At 38.9% G+C, this 22,602-nt stretch overlaps 1 protein-coding gene across 46 annotated transcripts in view; it reads left to right on the forward strand.

Moving 5' to 3' along the window:
* The window catches only part of ABI2 (abl interactor 2), a 128,036-nt gene that overhangs the window by 544 nt on the left and 104,890 nt on the right, over positions 1-22,602 (forward strand). Inside the window, exon 1 of one of the 46 annotated variants that reach the window (XM_023622467.2) lies at positions 205-326. The exons of the other annotated variants lie outside the window; for them this stretch is intronic. The gene's annotated coding sequence lies outside the window, so the exon portion shown is untranslated. Of the gene's footprint in view, positions 1-204; positions 327-22,602 lie in introns of those variants that run through there. 46 annotated transcript variants of the gene reach the window in all.

The following is a 22,602-nucleotide window of genomic DNA, read 5'->3' on the forward strand; positions in this document are numbered from 1 at the left end:
CTGAGAAGCCGTGAGCCGGTCCGCGGGCGGCGCGCCGCGTCCCCGCCTCCTCGCCGCCGCCCCCGCCGCCCCCGCGCTCGGCCCCGGCTCCCGGCGGCGTGCGGGCTGGCGGCCTCGGGGTCGGCCTTCCTGCGGCCGGAGCCCTGCTCCCCGGGCGGCGGTCTGCGCGGACGGACGGCCCCCGGCCCCGGAGGGTGTGCGAGGGCTGCGTTGCTGCCTAGTACGGCGCCTCCGGTTCCTGCTCGTGTGAATACCTCCAGAGACCCGGTCTTTGCTTGTGTTTTAGGTTTTAACCCGGGATACAGTGGGAGAGCAGTTGTCTCCTGGTGGGAGTTATTGCCATTTTTTTTCCTATGGAGAATGAGAACCTGCATGATAATGAGCTGGGTCCCCCCCCGCCCCCATCCCGTTAGAATAGGTAATTTTCCTGTGGGGAGAAAGAATTGTCACTATTTTTCGGAGAGAATTAGGAAATGATCCTCGTGGTGTAATTTTCCCCGTGATGGCTATTAGGCACGGGGACTGATGGTGGGAACGCTGTGTGTGTGTGTGTGTGTGTGTATGTATATATATGTGGGCGAGGGATGTTGGGTGAGAGATCCAGCTGCGCCTGGATGAAGCAGAAGATTATGTGGATTAAAAAAATTCTGCTTTAAAAAATTATTTGAAAGCATAGGTTTAAACGCACAATTTGCAAATTCAGCATCTTTTGTTTTATTCATGGCTTATTCTGAATCACAGGTTCTACCTCCATTTTTTCCCCCTTCCCATTTAAATTCTCTTGCGATAAAGGTGGAAATGGAAGTATGTGAAATTGTTTCTTCCCTGTGGTCTTTTTTGTTGCTCCCATCTCCGTCTTTCCAGGCATCTGTTTTAACATCAGCTATATTGGGAAGCATTCTGAAGTCTCAGTGTAAACTTAAAAAAAAAAAGTGTGAAAATTTTTCATAGGTTTATAAATCGTGTAAGGACCACGTGGTTAATCAAAGATGATCTTGTGAGATTTTACTGGATTAAACATATACTGAACTCTGTATTATCTTGTAGGAAATATTTGTATTGGAGGATGAACCAGACATAATACAAGGCTTTTCCCTTCAGAGAGGCAGATGAAAGTATGGCTAGTAGGAAAAGAAAGAATGTGTCTTGGGTCAAAGATTATTACAAAAAGTACAGTTGTCCACATTTGTGGGGGGCTTTGCTGATAGTGAGTGAGGTAGGAAAGATTCAAAGGTTCGGTTGCTCAATTTTCCACTAAATGTCTCCTGAAGTCTTCTGTGGCCAGGCACTGTCAGAGGTTGATGAGACACACGTAGTGTCTCCAGAATCTCGTAGTGTAGTTAGTAGGGGAGTCTGATCTGTGCGCACACAAATACGTAGAGTGTGTGACTTTATGCTCTGACGGACTGCAGGTGAGCAGAAGGCCTGGTGGCAGCTGTGCTGTCCTCAGGGAGTTCAGTCTCTAGGGGAGGCACAGCTATAGGACTGAAGTGGTCCTTCCATTGCCTTGTAGCATGGCATGGGAAAGAGTGACAGGTCAGAAGAAAAACCGAGGGTGGAAGGGTGACGAGGTTGCAGTTATTACCAAAAAAGAAACAGATTTCTCTGTCTTTGGAAGAGAGTTTTTATTGTAATTTGAAGGTATTCTTCCTTTTAGATTATAGTTGTACATAAAGGTAAAAAGTACGTGGATTAATAATGCTGAGCGGTTAAAAGGATCAGCGATTGTCATCTTTTTATGTATTTTATACATTTCTTCCAGTTGAGAAGAGAGGAATGTTACTGCCATCGTTGTCTGTCATAGCAGTGGGGCTCAAAATTTTAGTGTGGTGGCATTTTAAAAAGTACAAATTTGATTAGTAGAAATGGAATGGATTTACAAATATTTCTTCAATTTAGCATCTAAAAGAGGTTTTACACATTTACCTCTTAGATTATCATCTCTTTTAGGATCCAGTGGGTATATTATTGGTGTTCTCTCCCCAGCTAACGGCTCTTACATGATTTGTTTGTAGTAAAGTTGATAAATAGAACCTGGGGATAATGGATTTGTGCTGACCCAGCTGCACATTTGGCTGGCTCTCCTTGTGACCAGAGAGCTGACCGGCAGGGCTTGGATGCTGCCTGTGACCCTGCAGTAGAGGAAAGTTAATTGGTGAGATCAGTGATCAAGTGGTCAGTTTAGCCTTATTATAGCATCGTGCCCTAACCACTAGCTCAAGTTGACTAACCCAATGCTCATTTTACTTTGTGGAAATGTAATTTTTGCCTGTAAAGCAGAAAAAAGACAAATCTGTGGATCATATGTAACAAATGGTAAGGTTCTTTGCTCAGTGCTCTTAAATAGCTGATTTTATGCATAGGAATAGCCAAAAATTAAGGTAAAGAAGAATATTCTAAATGTGGATTATATTTAGTGTGAAAATTGAGCAAAGAAAGGAAAGTGATTGCTCTCTTCTTCTGAAAACAACTGTACTGTGTTTAAACTGTTTCTATCTTATAAAGATATTCTTCAGATATACTGTTGGCATTGGGAGTGATCAGATGTTGCCTGTGTTAAAACAAAATCTACAGGGAGAGCAGGGTTGCAAGTAGTAGTTTTCCAGGTTATAAATGCAGTTAACATTAGAAATTTAACAATCACCTTTAGTAAAAATTCAGATGATTTTGTTTATTTTCACCTCTAGAAGAAGTGATAGTAAAAATATTTTTCCTAAAATGTGATGATAAAAAGCTGTAATTACAATTTGCTGATACTTACCCAATTGATTTTCTTTATTTCTTGCCTGTAAAAAAGGACTTAGTAATTGTTAAGGATTGTTTTTTTTTTGAGATACATCTAAGACTTGGGTTTCTTTTCTTCATTTATTAATATAAACATTGATGCCTAGTCTAGGAAGTGTCCAGAAATTTTTTAAAAATGTTTTGATTAACTTGGAATCTACATTTTTACAAATCGGAGCATTTTATAATAATGAGTTGCTTTAACGTTCTGGTAGATGAAATAAGTCTATAGGTGTTACTTTCCTAAAGTAAATCTGAAAAACCGACTTGTTTGTATTTGCATTTTTCCTTTCGTTAAGGAAAGTTACTCCTTTTTGTGAGTGATAATTCACATAGATACATAGTAAAATCTCATTGTCCTTTGTTTGGATTAAGAGCAAAATCATCTAATAACATGGATTTGCTCAGAAGAACGGAAGTTAAGAAATTACCTTAAAATTCTATCTGAAGTATTTCTTTTGACTAGTAAGGAGAGAGATCATTAGTAGCTTTCCTTTTTTTCTCTTTATTTAGCCATGATCCTCCCCGAGTTTATTAAAAATTGCCTGAAAGATTTATAAGGAGATCGCAGAATCATGGCTTGTTACCAGTTTCATAAACAAGTAATTACTAAAACGATATAAAGATTTAAAATTCTTATTTAATAAAAACCATTAGAACACATGCTCATTGTTGAAAAATTATTGGAAAATACAAGTAGGTATTAAGGAAGAAACTTAAAATTGCTTGATCATTTTGAACACATATCTGGTATTTATACTGTTAAATCTTTTTGAGATACACAACTATATACCACGTGTTTTATAAAAATGGCTTCATGTTCTATATTACCTCTGTGCCGGACTTTAAAACGGAACTTTTAATGGAGCTAGGCTTGACTGTTTTATGGACGTCATAGAGTATACAGAAAGGAGGTTTGTGTTTGTGTGTGTGAGTTCTCTTTGCTGTCACAAATAGAGGAATCTTTAGAGCAAGTAGAATGAAGAAGCAGAAAGAGAAGGTCATTTGAGAGTAGAAATTTGGGGACTGATATTTACATCCTTCCCGGTGGCTTTTGTCTTTTACCTCCACAGAGAGAAGTGAACCACGTAGGTGGACGTCAGGCTGAATTAGGGAGACTGAATTTCCCTAGATTGAGGTGACTTAACTCATCGGGATTTGATCAAGATTTATCATCCTCAAAGAAACTGGTCCTGACTTCCCAGCAGAGACATTTGGTGGTTGGATTTTTAGTGACAAAACAGTCTTTATCAAGACCTTTGACAACATTGCAAACACAGGCTAAATTATATTCTGTGCCCCTTACTCTTTTTATAATTAAGAAAATTTTAAATGTTAATTTTTTTTAAAGATTTTATTTCAGTTTTTAAAAGATTTTACTTTTCCTTTTTCTCCCCCAATCCCCCCAGTACGTAGTTGTATATTTTAGTTGTAGGTCCTTCTGGTTGTGGCGTGTGAGATGCTGCCTCAGCATGGCCTGACGAGCGGTGCCATGTCTGTGCCCAGGATCTGAACCGGTGAAACCCTGGGCCGCCGAAGCGGAGCGGCGAACTTAACCACTTGGCCAGGGGGCCGGCCCCGTAAATTTTAATTAATTTTTAATTTAATTTTTAAAATACATTTTTAAATAGTTTTGTCATTGTGCACTTTCTGCCCCTTCTTTTCCAGGGTACTTAATTGGCCTCTTCCTTCCCTTTATTGATGTGGGGGCTCTGGCTGCACCGCATCTTGCGCTGCCCTGGAGAACCTCCTGGGACAAAATTGCCCTTTCCTCAGCCGTCCCTGAGCTCTCCCTTCACTCTGCCATCTTAGCTTGCTGTGATTAATGTGTGACCGTGGGATAGATGTGTTTCCTTCGGAGTCTTCTCTCCTCTCCCAGAGAAGAGTTTATAAGCACACTGATTTACTGATGTGGAGGATATATAGTGGAGATATTTTTGAGCATGAGATCCTTTTGGTGTCACCTTCCTAAATTGCAGGGAATTTTAATAGTACGCGGTAGCATATAAGTGTGTATGTATAAATGTAATCTTTTGGTGGATGAATGGAAACATCCTGAAAATTTAACTTAGTCTTTTGTTAGATCTATGGAAATACCCTGAAAATTATATTAGACTATTTGTAGACTTGTGATAGCTTATGGTTGAATTTTTATGGGACTTATTAATAGATTGGTTTCATAGAGTAGCATGTGGAACAACACTGTCTACTTTGAATTTTTCGTTTGCTTTGTGTCCCACATATAAAGCTGCTAGAGGATAGAGTCATATCTTAGTTATTTTTTATGTCCTTCCATAAGGCATAGGATGTTGTACATATATTAGACACTAGTTAGACAGTCACTAAACGCCAGAAGTACCTACTTGCCTGTACCAGAGACTGTGCACTGAATTATTTTATACACTGAGTGTAACTACCTCTACATTTGTCCTGTAGTTTTTTTCTATTAGATATTATAAGTGACATTCATATTCTCTAAGCATTACTTACCGTGTGGCTTTGTAGTCATTACCTTGCAAGGAACAGAGTTTTACTTTTTTCTTTCTTTCTATTTTTTTGAGGAAGATTAGCACTGAGCTAGCATCTGCTACCCATCCTCTTTTTGCTGAGGAAGACTGGCCCTGAGCTAACATCCGTGCCCGTCTTCCTCTATATGTGGGATGCCTGCCACAGCATGGCTTGCCAAGCACTGCCATGTCCACACCTGGGATCCGAACCGGGCCGCCCAAGTGGAATGTGTGAACTGAACCACTGTGCCACCGGGCCGGCCCTGACTTTTTCTTTCTTATACAAGTAATAGACCTTGATGTAGAAATTTTGGACCACAGAATGCTTTTCCTTGAGTCATTTCCAGCATGGATTTTTTTCCTCATTTGATTTTAAAATCAGGCTTGTTGAGGTGTGACACACACACAATATAATTCACCCTTTGTGGGTGCACAGGCCTGTGAGGTCTGGCGAGTTTGCACAGTTGTGTAACGCCCACAAGGTAACATTTTCTGGTTTTAGCCGGTGATAAATACAGCTCTAAACATTTGCAGACAGATGTTGGTGGGACATAGGTCTTTATCTCAGTTGGGTAAATTTAAGGAATTTGCTCCATGATGACGTTACGTGTGTCCACAGAGGCCAGGTTTGAACTGCAGGTCATCTGAGTCTTGGCTTGTGATTCTCCTGGAATGTGAGGTTGTGGGTGGCTCGAGAGGAGCTGCTGCGAGGCCTTTGCTCACGCATTTCCCTGTTTACCAGAGACTGTCCTGATCCCGTTTCTCATCCCCTCTTGGTTCTCCGTGGCGTCGATGAAGCCTTCCATCGCCCCCTTGAGGATAGCGCTGCAGGCTGTAAACCTTCAGCTGCAGTCTGGCGCTGGCTCCTCAGTCCTTCGGCCCCTGTGCTTTGGGCTTTGCTCTGCATAAGGGCCTCAGCTTTTGCTATGCTTCCTTTTGCTCTCTAGATAAGTAGTAGACTTTCTGACTCTCACGAGAGCTTGTTAGGGCTTGAGCGAATCTGTCAGGTCTTGCCTTCCCTTTGCCTTGACAGTAAATATTTAACAGCAGGATTACCGGGTTATATGGTAAACGTAGGTATAACTTTATAGAAAGTGCTGAATTCTTTTCCAAAATGATGATACCATTTTGCATTCCCACCAGCAAAGTTCTGGTCATTCTTTATCCTTGTCAGCACTTGATTTTGTCAGGTTTTTAAATTTTAGCTGTTCTGATAGGTGTTAGTGATATCTGACTGGTTTTATTTTGCATTTTCCCCATAACTAATGATGTTAAGCATTTTGTCAGGTGCTCATTTACCATCTGTATATCATCTTTGGTGAAGTATGTTCAAATCTTTTGTCTATCTTTTTGTTTGCTTTTTTATTGTTGAGTTTCAAGAGTTCTTTATATATTCTGGATACAAATATTTACTAGATATGTATTTTGCAAATATTCTCTCCAGGTATGTGACTTAACCTTTCATTTTAATAATGTCTCTCACAGGGGCCGGCACGATGGTACAGAGGTTAAGTTCGCATGTTCCAATTCTCAGCAGCCCGGGGTTCACTGGTTCAGATCCCGGGTGTGGACATGGCACCACTTGGCAAAAGCCATGCTGTGGTAGGCGCCCCATATATAAAGTAGAGGAAGATGGGCATGGATGTTAGCTCAGGGCCCGTCTTCTTCAGCAGAAAGAGGAAGATTGGCAGCAGTTAGCTCAGGTCTAGTCTTCCTCAAAAATAAAAATAAATAAATAAATAAATAAATAAATAAATAAATAATGTCTCTCACAGAACAGACATTTTTAATTTTGATGAAGTCCAATACATCAGTTTTTTCTTTTTGTTTCATGTTTTTGGTGCTATAACTAAGAAATCTTTGCCTAACCAAAGTCACAAAGGTTTTCTTCTGTTTTTTATTCTAGGTGTTTTTTAGTTTTAGGTTTTAAGGTTAAGTCTGTGATCCATTTAGAATTAATTTTTCTATGTGGTGTGAGGTATGGGTGAGGAATTGTTTTTTTGCCAATGGCTATCTAATTGTTCAAGAACCGTTCGTGGAAAAGACTCCGTTGAGCTCTCTTGGCACCTTGGCTGAAAATCAGTTGACTGCGTGTATGGTCTGTTTTGGACTGTATTTTGTTCTGTGGTCTGTGTATGCATCATATGCTCATATCACATTGTAGCTTTATAGTAAGTCTTGAAATCAAGTGTGTGAATCTTCTACTTTGTTAGAATTGTTTTGCTATTCTAGGTTCTTTGCTTTTTCTGTGTGTGTTTTCTGCAAATCTACTGGGATTTTTCATGGAATTTCCCTGAATCTGTAGATCATTTTGGGGCAAAATGATGTTTTGACAGTATTGAGTCTTCTAAGCTATATATGGACTTGGTGTTTTTCTCTGCTTGTTTAGGTCGTCTTTGATTTCTCTTGTCATTGTAGTCCTTAGAATACAAATTTTGCACATTTTGTTATATTTGTCCCTAATTATTTCATGTTTTTGGCGCTATGGTAAATAGTACTGTTTTTAAAAATTTCAGTTTTGAGCTGTTCACTGCTAGTGTACGGAAATAGGATTGAATTGTGCATAGTGACCTTCTATCCTGTGAGCTCGCTAAACTTATGTATTAAACATAGTATCTTTTTTGAGGGAAGATTCTTTTTTTTTTTATGTAGACAATTATGTCATCAGCAAATAAAGACGGTTTTATATCTTCCTTTCCAATCGTTTTTCCTTTTATTTCTTTTGCTTGCCTTGTGACACTGGCCAGGACCTCAAGCATGTTGAATAGGAGTGGTGAGAGCCTTTGTCCTTGACTTCTCAGTCTTAGAGGGAAAGCAGCTGGTCTTTCACCACCAAGTGTGCTATCAGCTATAGGTTTTTGTGGATGCACTTTATTAGGTTTATTAATGGGATGCACTTATTCTTAGTTTGCTGAGATTCTTTTTTTTTTGCTTGAGGAAGATTGCCCTGAGCTAACATCTGTGCCAGTTATCCTCTATTTTGTATGTGGGATGTCTCCATAACATGTCTTGATGAGTGAGTGGTGTGTAGATCTGCGCCCAGCACACAAACTTAACCATTATGCCACTGGACTGGCCCCAAGACGATTTTCTTTTGACCATGAGCGGATGTTATATTTTATTATATGCTTTTTCGTTTTTAAAGATTGGCACCTGAGCTAACATCTGTTGCCAATCTTTTTTTCTTTTTATCCCCCTCATCTTCTCCCTAAAGCCCCCCAGTACATAGTTGTATATTCTAGCTGTGAGTGCCTCTGGTTGTGCTATGTGGGACGCCACGTCAGCATGGCCTGATGAGCAGTGCCGTGTCTGCGCCCAGGATCCGGACTGGTGAAACCCTGGGCCACCGAAACAGAGGGCGCAACCTTAACCACTTGGGCATGGGGTTGGCCCCTGTTATATGCTTTTTTCCCCCATCTATTGCTGAAGCGGAGCATGCCAAACTCAAGCACTGTGCCATTGGACCAGCCCCCAGTTGAATTTTTCTAGTTAAACAATTTCACAGCTTTTATGACTAAAATGTATTATGTAAAGTTGTAGTTCACATTCATAGACACACAAATAATTGTATTTTCATTTTCTAGAAATAGTGACATATTAGCTATGGCTGTCCTGGGTTCAAGGGCTTTGTCCCCAAATTTAATTGCTTTAGAGTGATTTCTTAACCTTTTACCCCTCATGCCCTCTTTCGGTAAATATAAAAACCAACCTCCCCACCTTCTCTTAGTCCATTTTGTGGTTTTATGTGACCTGTGGCGTGACCGCTATGACTTTCAGCCTTTCCAGCCATTTGCTGGAATGGAGGGATTTGCGTGGGGTGGGCCTTCTAGAGTTTGTGTCTATCAGGTGACAAATTCTGCGAAATTCAGAGGTGAGTGTTGAGATCATATGTGACCACGTTATCGTTTAGTTTATGATTATCATAGCTCCTCTCTTGAACTAGATGTATGAGGAAATGTATTTAAAATGCTAAGACATTTAACTTGGTACACTACCTTTTGAGTATACAACCTAATAGTCCTACTCATATGATTTTCAAATTCTGAAGGAGGTTTTGTTATAATAACAAAAATTGAGATACTACACATAATTATTAATTTATAAATATTCACACTATCTCTATTAATTCCTGTTGCTCTTGTAACAAATTACCACAAATTTAGCTACTTTAAACAGCATGGACTTAAATTATTTTATAGTTCTGAAGATCACACATCTGAATTGGGTCGCAGAACTGTGTCGTTTCTGGAGGCTCCAAGGGAGAGTCGGTTTTCTTGCCTTTTCCAGCTTCTAGAGGCTGCCCGCATTCCTTAGCTCATGAGCCTCTTTAAGCTTCCAAGCCAGCAGTGGCATCACTGACCTCTGCCTTTGTTTTCACATCTTTCTGTCCCTGTTTCCAGCATCGCATCCCCTTCTCTCCCTTGCTTCTGTCATCACATTGCCTTCTCGGACTCTGATCCTCTGCTTCCCTCTTGTAAAGACCCTCGTGATTATATTGGGCCTGCTCGGATAATCTCCCCATCTCAAGATTTCGTCTCACCTGTAGAGTCCCTTTTGCCATGTAAGGTAACATTTCACAGGTTCCAGGTATTAGGATGTAGTCATCTTTGGGGGCCACTGTTCAGCCTACCACAGTATTTGGATGTAGCTTTTCCCATAGTCCCTCCTGTGCCAGTAAATGGCAACTCTGATCTCCTTGATACTTAAGCCAAAAGCCTGGGTACCGTTCTTGACTCTTGTGCATTGGCTAACAGGAGGCTCTATCTTCACATGCCTGCATCTGACTACTGCTCACCACCTCCCCTGCTCCCACCGTGGTCCAAGCCACCATCATCGCTCACTTAGATTATAGCAAAAGCCTTTAGCTAGTCTTAGAACAGCAGCCAGAGCAATCTTTTAAAAATCTAAGTCACATCATGTCACTCTTCTGTTCAAAACACTCAGAGACTTTCCGTCTCACTCGGTGGAGAAACTGGAGTCCTTAAAATCGCCTGCGAGCCACAAATGTTCTAGCTTCTAATCCTGAGTCACGTCTTCTGCTCCTCTCCTTTCCTCTCTCAACACCAGCCACTTGGGCCTCTTTGTGTTGAACGTATGTGGCGTACTTCTGCCTCAGGACCTTTTCCCTTTGCATTTGTTATGCCCTCTGCCAGAAGTACTCATCCCCCGGATCATTGTATGACTGGATCTTTTACCTCCTCCAGGCTTTTGCTCAAATGTCACCTGCTTGATGACTCTTTCTGAGCCATGTAAAATTATAACACACTCCTGCCCTTTGTTCACACTCTTTTCTGCTTGTACTTTTCTTTCCGTGCTTTATTTTTCTTCATACTACTTGTCATTTAACATACAATGTATCTTATTTGTCTCTTTGTCTGTCTCCATCCCCTGGCATGGGCGCCCATGAAGCCAGGAGTTTTGTCTTTTTTTCAGTATCAGCACCTGAAACACTGCCTGGAGAAAATAGGCATTCAGTAAATATTTTTTAAATGACAAAATTAGGTCTTTTGTAGCAAGCAGTAGAAAATATCTTTTTGAGAGCAGTGAAATAAATTAGTGTTCCAAATTTGAAGAGTTTGTAGATTTATGTACAGGTGAATGAAGTTGTTGCTTTCTGTTTTTCCAGCATATTTAGTGTGGTTGTGACTGACAGAATTGACAGTGCTGTGTCACACATGGCTGGTGCTGCAGTTAATTCAGCGCTTCAGTTACTTTCACTTAGTGCAGGACTTGTTCTGTAAGGGATGCTCATCGAGTCTGAGCTGATCTCCCTCTTCTTGGGAAGTAAGCAGGGGAATATTCCTGTTTTTAAGCGTCAGATAAGTAAACTCAGGCTTACTTCTGACTCTGCTAAACTAAAATTCTGTGAAGAGAGGAAGTGTGTTCATTTTTTTGTTGCCTGTGTCCCCATGTTGAGTAAAATGATTGTGCTTACGACTCACACCATTTAAAATTTTTTATTATATATTTTTTTCTTATTGTTCATTCAAAAAATATTTATTGAACATGTGTTCATGCTGGAAGATCAGTGTAGGTAACTCATGAAGCTAACAGTCTAGCTCTGTTACCAGTTTGATTTCTATGAAGAGCCTCTGTCTGAAATTCTGAATTAGTGGGGTTTGAACTAAATATAACATGGTACTGTTTTTCTTTTCTTGTTCTTGCTGACCATTGTTTGGTTTTATCCACTTATCTGTTGAAGTCTTTGAATAGAGGCAAGGAGATGCATTGTTAGGAACATCCAGAGCCTACCAAGCAAGACTGCATGGGGAGCCAACTAGGGATGCCAGCCTTTTCCACTGTGTGGTGCCACAGGCCTCCTGCCAGGAGATGGTGCTGGAATAATGATTCCTTCTCTTCCCCCCAAATCCTTTTATCCTAAATCTAGACGAGCAAGCAAGGTTCACAAAATGGTTTTGAATTGCTTAGCTTAATATATTGTACTCTCTTTGAGATAAGAAGAAATTTAAATTTATTGACATTAAATTTATATTGTTTCTAGGTTCTTCTCATCCATACGTTTGTTTATAATGTATTATGTATAATTATGAAATTTATTCATGTGTAGGTAATAAAATCTACGCATAATAAATTTAATGCCAGCAACTTAGTTTGTGGTGTAAATGTGTTATGTGCATGTGATGGCAAGGCATCATGCCCCAGCTTTTTCTTCTTTTGAAGCAGATGATTGAAGATTGGATCTCTAGAGTTATTAACATGCGTTTTTTTTTTAAGTAGATTAAAATCTGGTTAATTTAGATTGATTTAATATTATTTGATGTTATTTGTACGTAGGCTCTTTTGACACAAAATACGTAAATTAGGTCAAGTCCTCTTTGGCCACTGCTCTAATCCTGGTGTCTTCCTTTCCTTTCCAAAGGGAGCAATTGTTGTCACTTTGATAAAACCCTATTTCATTGTTTTTTTCTTTTTTTACTTTTAATTGAGATACCGTTCACATAACATGGAACTCACCGTTTTAACCATTTTAAAGTAAAAAATTCAGTGGTTTTGGGGCTGGCCCCGTGGCCAAGTGGTTAAGTCCGCGCGCTCCACTGCAGGCGACCCACTGTTTCATTGGTTCGAATCCTGGGCGCGGACATGGCACTGCTCATCAAACCACGCTGAAGCGGCGTCCCACGTGCCACAACTAGAAGGACCCACAACGAAGAATATACAACTACGTACCGGGGGGCTTTGGGGAGAAAAAGGAAAAAATAAAAAATCTTAAAAAAAAACAAAAATTCGGTGGTTTTTAACATATTTACATAGTTGTGTGGCCATCATGAATTCTAATTCCAGAACATTTTCATCATCCCATTTTATGTATACATTTGTTATAAAACCTGAAATACATTCTTCTTAATTTTTGTTTAGTCAGTTATCTTTTAAAAAATTTTAATAAGTTTAAAAAATTGTGTGTTTATCCATGTGATTAACATTTCTGGTACTTTTCATTCCTTTGTGTAGATCTATATTTCTATGTGGTGGTATTTTCCTTCTGCCTATAGGACTTCTTTATCAATTCCTGTGTAGATCTCTTGGTGATGAATTGTTTTACTCTTGTGTTTTTGAAAACATCTTTCCTTTACCTTCGTTTTTGAAAGGTAGTTTTGTTGGGTATAGAATTCTGTGTGGAAAGTACTTTACTTTCAGTGTTTTAAAGGTGGTGCTGTGCTATTTTCTGCCTTACATTGTTTCAAATAAAAAATTTGCTTTCATGCTTATCTTTGTTCATTTGTAGGGTAATGTCTTATTTTCTCTGGCTGCTTAGAAGATTTTCTCTTTCTCACTGTTTTTTAGCAAGTTGAGTTTGATATGCATTGGTATAGTTTTCTTTCTGCTTATGTTCAAGGTTCATTGCACTTCTTTGATCTGTGAATGTAGAGCCTTCTTCCAATTTGGAAAATTTTCATGAATTATTTAAAAAAATTTTTTTAATCGAGCTAGCATTGGCTTGTAACATTATGTAAGTTTCATGTGTGCAGCATTGTAATTCAACTTCTCTATAAAGTGTGGTCACTACCAAAATCTAGTTTCCATCCATCGCCATACAGTTGACTGCACCTACCCATTTCATCCTCCCCCAACCCTGCTTCCCCTCTGGTTACCACTGATCTTTGGTAACTGTCAGACTGTTTTTGTGTTTTTGTTTTTGTTTTGTTTGTGCATTTATTTATTTATTCCACATATGAATGAAATCGTATGGTATTTGTCTTTCTCTGTCTGACTTATTTCACTTAGCATAGTACCCTCAAGGTCCATGTATGTTGTTGCAAATGGCAGGATTTCATCTATTTTTTAATGGCTGAGTATTATTCCATTGTCTATATATACACCATATCTTCTTTATCCATTCATCTGTCAATGGGCACGTAGGTGGTGTCCATGTCTGTTGTAAATAATGCTGCAGTGACATGGGGGTGCATGTATCTTTTTGAATTAGTGTTTTCGTGTTCTTTGGGTAAATACCCAGAAGTGGAATAGCTGGATCATATGGTAGTTATATTTTAAATTTTTTAAGGAACCTCCATTCTTTTTTTTTTTTCATAGTGAATGTACCAATTTGCATTCCCACCAACAGTGCCCGAAGTTTCCTTTTTCTCCACATCCTCACCAACACTTAGCTCTTTTACTTTTTGATGATAGCCTGAGGTGATATCTCATTGTGGTTTTGCTTTTCATTTCCATGATGAGTAGTGATGTTGAGCACCTTTTCATGTACCTGTTGGCCATCTGTATGTCTTTAGAAAACTCTGTATTCGGTTCCACTGCCCATTTTTTAATTGCGTTTTTTTGCTCTTGAGTTGTATGAGTTCCTTATATATTTTGGATATTAACCCCTTATCAGCTATATGATTTGCACGTTTTCTCCCATTCTGTAGGTTCCCCTTTCATTTTGTTGTTGGTTTCCTTTGCTGTGTAGAAGCTTTTTATTTGGTTATAGTCTCACTTGTTCGTTTTTGCTTTTGTTGCTTGTCCTTTTGGTGTCATATCCAAAACATAGTTGCCAAGACCAATGTCAAGAAACTTTTTCCCTGTGTTTTCTTCTAGTTTTACAGTTTCAGGTCTTATGTGTAAGTCTTTAATCTGTTTTGAGTGAATTTTTGTGGGCAGTGTATGTAGGGGTCCAATTTCATGCTTCTTTATGTGGCTCTCCAGTTTTCCCAGCACCATTTATTCAAGAGACTGTGCCTTCCCCATTGAGTATTCTTGGCTCCTTTGTCGAATGTTAGTTGACTCTATACGTGAGGATTTCTTTCTGGGCTCTCGATTCTCTTCCATCATTGTGTCTATTTTTATGCCAGTACCATATTGTTTGGATTACTCTAGTTTTGTAAATAGTTTGAAATGAGGAAATGTGATGCCTCCAGCTTTGTTCTTCTTTTTCAGGATTGCTTTGGCTATTTGGGGTTGTCTGTGATTCTATATGAATTTTAGGATTGTTTTTTCTATTTCTTTGAAAAATGTGGCACTATTTCTTATAACTGAATTCTGACTGATACACTTCTGGTCCCCAAAAGGATTATTTAGCATAGTACTCGCCATTTAATTTAATTGTAATTGTGGTTTTCATTTTTTTCTTGGCCCTGCAAACATTGTAATACTTGGTATGTTACTGTTAAGACATTTGTTAGTGGTTTTTGGGAAGGGAGAGAAACTGTGATGCATTTAAATTTGTTCTCTGCTACTGCTTACTATTATTTTTTTAATATTGAGGTATAATTGACATCCAACATTATATTAGTTTCATGTATACAACATAATGATTTGATATTTGTATATATTGCAAAATGATGACCACAAGAGGTCCAGTTAACATCCATCGCCATATGTAGATACAGAATTTTTTTCTTATGATGAGAACTTTTAAGATCTATTATCTCTGTAGATCTACCCTGTGTCTGTCCTCATTATGGATACTTTTTTTTTTTGTAGATAGAAAATATAAATATGAGAAAGGAAATCAATCTATAAATAATTGGTCCAGTGTTGTAATTGTAGTTAAAATTATTTCAGAACTGTGGAGAAAATACATAGGTTCCCAAATGGCCTTATTTTGTTAGATTTCAGTGTTTGATATTTTCAGAATTTTGTCAATCCAGGTATAAATAAAGGCAATTAATAACTTAGAGGTATTTCTAATTTACTGTGACTTAAAATGCCAGATATTACTGTTGATTTATACTTTTCCAGATGTTCCTTACATCCATGGTAAAGCTTTGTCTTAAGCTTTGTTTAGAAAGAGTCTTACCTAGCAGCATGAAGTTAGCATCTCACAGTTGCGAGTAAAGACTGTCATGAATATTATTGTTCATAGAAAGGGAACTTAATCTTTAATAATTAAAAATTTCCCACTGTGTCAATAATTGCTTTTACATAGTAAAAGTGTATTCTAATGAAAAACTAAAGAAAAATATAATTTTTGTAAATAAATATATATATTTTTTAATACGATGGGGTTGTTTGTGATAAAAATTTGCTTGTAATGTAACTCTAATATTAACTTTTCCAAATAAGATTTCAGAATATTAAGTTCTTTCCCAATTACTTAAATCTTTGAGAAACTTAGTGTTACAGACATGTACACACCAGAGAAGTCTACCAAATGCTATTTTTAAGGTTAGCATCTTTTCAGGTTTGTGTTAACGAAAAAGATTACTTGGTTGTATCTTTGAGGAAAATATTTCTGCTTGAGGAAATAAGGGCCTAGTAAACATATCTGTCACCAGTGTGTATGATACCATGTTGCTGGCTGAATGAACACATCAACTATGAGAAAGAAAGTGAGAAACTGAGAAATGATAATCTGCTGTATTTTGGATTTATTCGTTACTGGAGCTGTATAATCATAAATAGAGCACATTTCTCCTTTTCATAATTCCTGCAGTCTTCGACTCCTCTGTCTCCTTTTTATTGTCTTTGGGTAAGTTAGTTTCTTTTTCTTCCCCCTGCTTTTAGCTTGAGGGCATGTAAACTTGTCTCTTTTCCTTCTCATCTCTTCTGTCTGTTATCTTTTTCGGTTAACATCTTGCCTTTGAGGCAAGTAACATTGACCTGTAAAGCAGGAAAAGATGAGCCAGTTTACTCTGGGGAGAGCGGGGATAAATTAGCAAACCTCACGCAAGGAAGGAGGGCGTGTATTGTGATGGATCATTTCTTCACATTTTCATCTTCTACTCTTGCCGTATTAGCTTTTATTTATTTATTTGTTTATTTTAAGATTGGCGCCTGAGCTAACGTCTGTTGCCAGTCTTCTTTTTTTTTCTTCTCCCCAATGCCCCGCAGTACGTAGTTGTATATTCTAGTTGGAGGTCCTTCTGGCTCTGCTGTGTGGGACAGTGCCTTAGCATGGCCTGATGAGCTGTGCTAGGTCCACACCCAGGATCTGGGCTGGCGAAACCCTGGGCCGCTGAAGTGGAGTGTGCGAACTTAACCACTCAGCTGTGGGGCTGGCTCCAAGTATTAGCTTTTAAAATTGCCTCAGTAGACCCTACACTTAGAGCCCTTGGTTTTACTACCCTGCTTCTTATGCTGTAGTGGATTTTTACATTTGTCCAGGCATTCATTTATTATTTACTAAACTTGAATTGGTCTTAATTTTGTGTAGTTTTCCTTTATTCGGTAGTATTTTTTTCTCACTTGAGTGTCAAATGGAGTTTTGCTCCTTAAATCATAATTAAACTGTAGTGGTTGCACCAAGCTGTGCATCAGGTACTTTTATTGTCATTGTTAGTTTGTTTAGAGGCATTGTGTGCCCCTCAGAGTAATGAGTCATCACTCAGAAGGCAAAAAACTGATGGGTTTGGTTTGTGGCCAAACCATAGAAGACAGTTGACTGGAAAGCTTTTTTTACTATAAATATCATGTGATCCAAACTTTAGTTCTACAGTTCTACATTTAGTAATTCATTTGTTTTTTTTTTTTTTCATTTTCAAGTTTTTTCTTTTTTCATCTGAAAATGGGAAGGATGATATCCTGACTCTTATTTTATTCAGGTTTTGTTCATAGATCAAAGGTGCACTGGTTCAGAACTAATATTTATTCTTTTGTGTGAGATACTGGTGGCATAGGGAATTAAAAAGAAATCGATAAGCTCTGATTCCTGTTCTCAAAATGCCTCTAACCCTATAATCCCATAATGGAAGTAGAATTCCTAAGGAATAGCATTCCTAAGTGGCATGATGAAATTACTTCCCAAGGAAAAAAAGCAGGGGGAAGTCAGAAGATAGTTCAATTCAGCAGGTGTTTATTGACCTCCACCACGTGCTAGCCTTTCTGGTCAGCTGAGAGAGCAGACGTAAATAAGACAAGAAGCCCTGTTTTAGAGAGCTTGGAGTAGAAATTACATAAAAATTGAGATGATACTTTTGAAATACTTACGGTTTATTCTGAACACACTGTGTATTATATAAAATAACACAACTATTATGACTCTTAGGTTTCAAACTGGGAAATTGTAGTTGCTTGTTTAGTTACGTGCAACTTGGTAATGAATTTTTGGTTTGGCAGTTTGTCTAAGGCCTGAAAGTTGTGTCAGAACATTCACATGTAGGAGTTATCTTTTTTGTAATGTTTTCAGAATTTTGTAACTTGGATGCTTTCTGATACTTCGAATTGGGTCATTAACCAGGTGATCATATATTAACATGAAAGAGAAAATGTGTGGTAACTGCATTTTAGTAAGGGACTAGTAAAAGTAAATGTAATGAAGGTTTACTCTAGTACTTTCAGGTTTACTCATTCCTAGTAGTAATAGCTTTGATAATGGCTCAGCACAAGGTTGGCATAAGGGAAGCCATATTGTAGAAACGAAACTATATTGTAACTTTGAATGGCCTCTGATTAACTAACCCAGACATGTTCTTTAGATTTTATGGCCCCTCCCAGCTCCTATAAGTTGATAACTTTGTTCTTTTGAGTTCCTTAGCAATGTGATGACCCCTAGGCAGAGAGTCTATTCAGATAGCTATCATCAGTGACAACTGAAAGATCAGGGTTTAGGGCATTGCTCCGGTCTCTGATGCATATCCAGTAAAACAAAAGATTGTCAGGAACTAAGATCAGATGTCTGCCCCACCTGCAGATCAGATGGAGGTCCCACTGGGATTAGGTCTCTTTTTCAGGGACTGTTAAAATTTGGGTTGTCTGTACTTCTTATCCTTCTGGTTGGATACTTGATTATAAAATGTGCCCTTAGACATTGTTCCAAAGCTGTTGAGCAAGGTATGAAATTCTAATAATGCAAAATGTCAGCCTGGAGCCAGGAACAAGAGAATATTTCCAAATGCATGCTAAACAGTTTCATTCCTCTAACCCAGATCTACACCCTAATTGAGCAGAAAGTAGCTAGATTGGTCATCCACTCCAAATCCCTCAAGAATGAGGAATGACCAAAGAATAGAGGGAATTGAAACTGGAAAACAGTTAGCCGTTGATGACTCAGGAGCTAGGAACTAAAGTTTCTTTTTCCTTTCTACAGTTCCTGATTATAGCTTTTAGCTGTTTAACCCGCTCATTGTTAACTATGCTGTTTAGGCAGTACACTCTCTGACTCCCACTAGGCGCATATAGACAACATCTTCCTGGAGCCTGGATCACCATGGTAATGGGTGTTTGAGCTGTTCTTCAGGAATTAGAACCCATTCATCCACTCCAGGCTGGTTGAGACCACCAGCTCATCAACGGGGCCTGCACAGATATCTGATAGGTGACCTTTTGACGTCAAGAGACTAAAAACTCCACCCTCAGATCATGCTAACGTTGCCATTTTGTGAACATACGTCCTGTGAAGAGGCATGAAGTCTGACTCTGCTTGTGCACATCATCAATTCCCTCACCTCTCCTTGCCTCCGATCACCTCTCTCCACATTTCAGACCACCTTCCCTCCTTACTCCATGAATATCCCTGAGTCCCTATTTTTGGGGAAGCAGATTTGAGACTCATCTTCTTGCTTTCTCACATGGCTGCCTTGTGATTTAACCCACTCTCTGCGGCAATCTTGTCTTGGTGTTTGGCTTTCCGGGTGGTGGGCAAAAACAAACCTGGTGTGGTAACAGTGTCCACATTAAACATGAAGAGTTCTTTAAAACTTGATCATTATTTTAATTGGTAGGAAACATGCAGGTGGTAATTAGCTTAAGAAGTAATACTAAAAAAAATGCATAATTTATGTACATCTTTTAAGAAAAATTATTTATTTATTTATTTTGAGGAAGATGAGCCCTGAGCTAACATCTGCCGCCAGTCCTCATCTTTTTGCTGAGGAAGACTGGCCCTCAGCTAACATCCGTGTCCATCTTCCTCTACTTTATATGTAGGATGCCTACCACAGCATGGCTTGACAAGCAGTGCCATGTCTGCACCTGGGATCAAAAGCGGCAAACTCCGGGCCGCCAAAGTGGAATGTGCACACTTAACCACTGCGCTGCAGGGCTGGCCCTATGTACAAGTCTTTTTTTATATGATGAAGTGACTATGGAAAATTTTTTTTGAGATGCTTAATTGTAAGTTATGTGTTGACAGGATAATTAAAAGTTTGTTAGTAAATTTATGAGCCAGAATTGAATGATGGTGAAACCTGAAGTCACTGGAAACTTTTTCTCAATTTTTAAAACTCAACAAAAATTTAATATCACCCCATCTGGGTGAAGTTAGGAATTTCTTTTAGTTTTGATTAAAAAAATTAACTTTTTTGTTTTCTGAACTGTAAGTTGCTGACCTGATGTCCCATCACTGGTAAACACTTTAGTCTGTTTTTCCTACAAACAAGAACATTGTCCTCCTTAATCATAGAACAGCCATTACAATCAGGAACTAATACTGACATGTCTTCTCTATCAAATCCTCATATTCCCATTCAGGTTTTATGAGCTATCCTATTTAGTGCCTTTTATTTAATAAGAATCCAGTTCAGAAATATGTTGATTTAGTTGTCATGACTCTTAGTCTGTAGTCTGGAACAGTTCTTATTTCCTTATCTTTCTTTGGTTTTCATGGCGATAACACTTCTGAAGATTATAGGTAGTTTGTTTTTTTATAATGTCCTTTAATGTTTCATGTTTCCTTATACTAGATTCAAGTTGTCTATTTTTGGTAGGAATGTCACAGAAATGTTGCTCTTATTTTCTTGCTTCCTATCAGGTTGGTCTTGACTTCACTTTGTCCTGTTACTGATGATTTAGATACTCGTTTTGATCACTTCATCACAGTTTTGCCGGACAGGTTTCTCCACTGGTAAAGTTATTCTTGAAGTATTTCTCTTTGTAATTAATAAATACCTTGTGGGAAGATACTTTGATACTATACGTATGTCCCTGTCTTCATTAAACATTCAGCCCATGTTATTCACTGGGTTGTAATTAATTTTGTTTTTTTGCTCTTTGTAACAGCAGAAGTTAATAACTTGCAAAAGGTAATAACTTCTTTTTTTATTGAGGTAACATTGGTTTATAACATTCTATAAATTTTAGGTGCATATCATTATATTTTGACTTCTGTATAGACAACATCATGTTCACTAGTAAAAGTCTAGTTTCCATCCATCACTGTCCAAATGTCCCCCTTTACCCCTTTTGCCCTTCCCCAGCCTTCCTTTCCCTCTGGTAACCACCATTTTGTTCTCTGTATCTGTGTGTTTGTTACTGTTTTTTTTTTTTTTAATATTCTATGTATGAGTGAAATCATATGGCATTTGTCTTTTTTAAACGCATTTTTTTTAAAAAAAAGATTTTATTTTTCCTTTTTCTCCCCAAAGCCCTGTGGTACATAGTTGTACATTTTCAGTTGTGGGTCCTTCTAGCTGTGGCACGTGGGATACTGCATCAGCATAGCTCGATGGGTGGCACCGTTTCTGCGCCCAGGATCTGAACCGGTGAAACCCTGGGTTGCTGAGGCGTAGTGCACAATCCCAACCACTTGGCCACAGGGTTGGCCTCACATTTTTTTTTTTTTTTTTGAGGAAGATTAGCCCTGAGCTAACATCTGCCACCAATCCTCCTCTTTTTTGCTGAGGAAGATTGTCCCTTAGCTAACATCTGTGCCCATCTTTTTCTATTTTATATGGGGTTGCCTGCCACAGCATGGCTTGATAAGCAGTGCTAGGTCCATGTGCGGGATCTGAACCAGTGAACCCTGGGCTACTGAAGTGGATTGCACGAACTTAACCGCTACGCTACCAGGCTAGACCCAGACCCTGGTATTTGTCCATCATTGACTTATTTCACTTAGCATATTACCCTCGAGGTTCATCCATGTTGTCGCAAATGGCAAGATTTCATCTTTTGTGATTCATTTTTATCATTACTTATTTTGATGCTCAAATTGTCCTAGATATGGCCCCTTACATTGTCTTTTATTTGGGATGAAGACATCTTTCTTTGATATCATATCTCTTTTGTTCTTCAGTGTTTCAAATAGAGAGACAAAATCTTTGCTTAAAGTATTGCTTGTTTCAGAGATGTGCGAATTCCTTAAATTGGCTAGCGCGAAACCAGCGGCCTCACTGCAGCAGGTGGTTGTCTATAAAAATTACTTTCCATAGTTACTAGAATTTTGTATACTCTGAAAGTTCTTACAGCTGGGAAATGTCTGCAGTCAAGCCATAGTAAATTGGTTTGTCAGGGTTCCCCAAGACCACTCTTCAGGTTTGACAGTTTTCTGGAAGGACTCATAGAACCCAGAAAAGCTGTTCTATTTACAGTTATGGTTTATGACAGCAATAATGACAGTATACAGATTAAAGTTTGCAAAGGAAAAAGGCACATAGGGTGGAGTCCAGGAGAAACCAAGTACGAACTTCCAGTTTTCCTTTCCCAGTGCAGTTGTGACAGTGCATAACTCTCCCGGCAATGACGTGTGACAACACACATGAAGTATTGCCAACCAGGGAACCTCACCCAAATCCTGGTGTGTGCAGTTTTTATTGTGGCTCAGTCATATAGGCTTGGAGTGCCTTTGTGACTAACCTTATTAGCTCTGGGCCCCCGGCCCCCACCCTGAGAGATCAAACTGATCCAGCGTGTCCCAGGGCCCCGGTGAACAAATAGGTGTTCACCGTAAATCACATTGTTAGCCTAACTATCTGATGGGGCCCTAGGTCCCAGGTGCACAGAGATACTCTCATCAGGCAAGATCCTCCAAAGACTTAAGCATTTTCTCCCAGGGTCTGACCATGGGCCGGTCCTTTCTTTGGAATGTTCAGGATTCGAACACCCCAAACCTGCTGTACGGTTTGTCACTGCCAATAAAAATGAAATAAGTGTTTAAGGAAGAAAAACAATCTCTCGACTGAATTCTTTGCAGTGCTAA

The sequence above is a fragment of the Equus caballus genome, chromosome 18 (genome assembly GCF_041296265.1).
Source record: "Equus caballus isolate H_3958 breed thoroughbred chromosome 18, TB-T2T, whole genome shotgun sequence".
In the NCBI taxonomy this organism is placed as follows: Eukaryota; Metazoa; Chordata; class Mammalia; order Perissodactyla; family Equidae; genus Equus; species Equus caballus.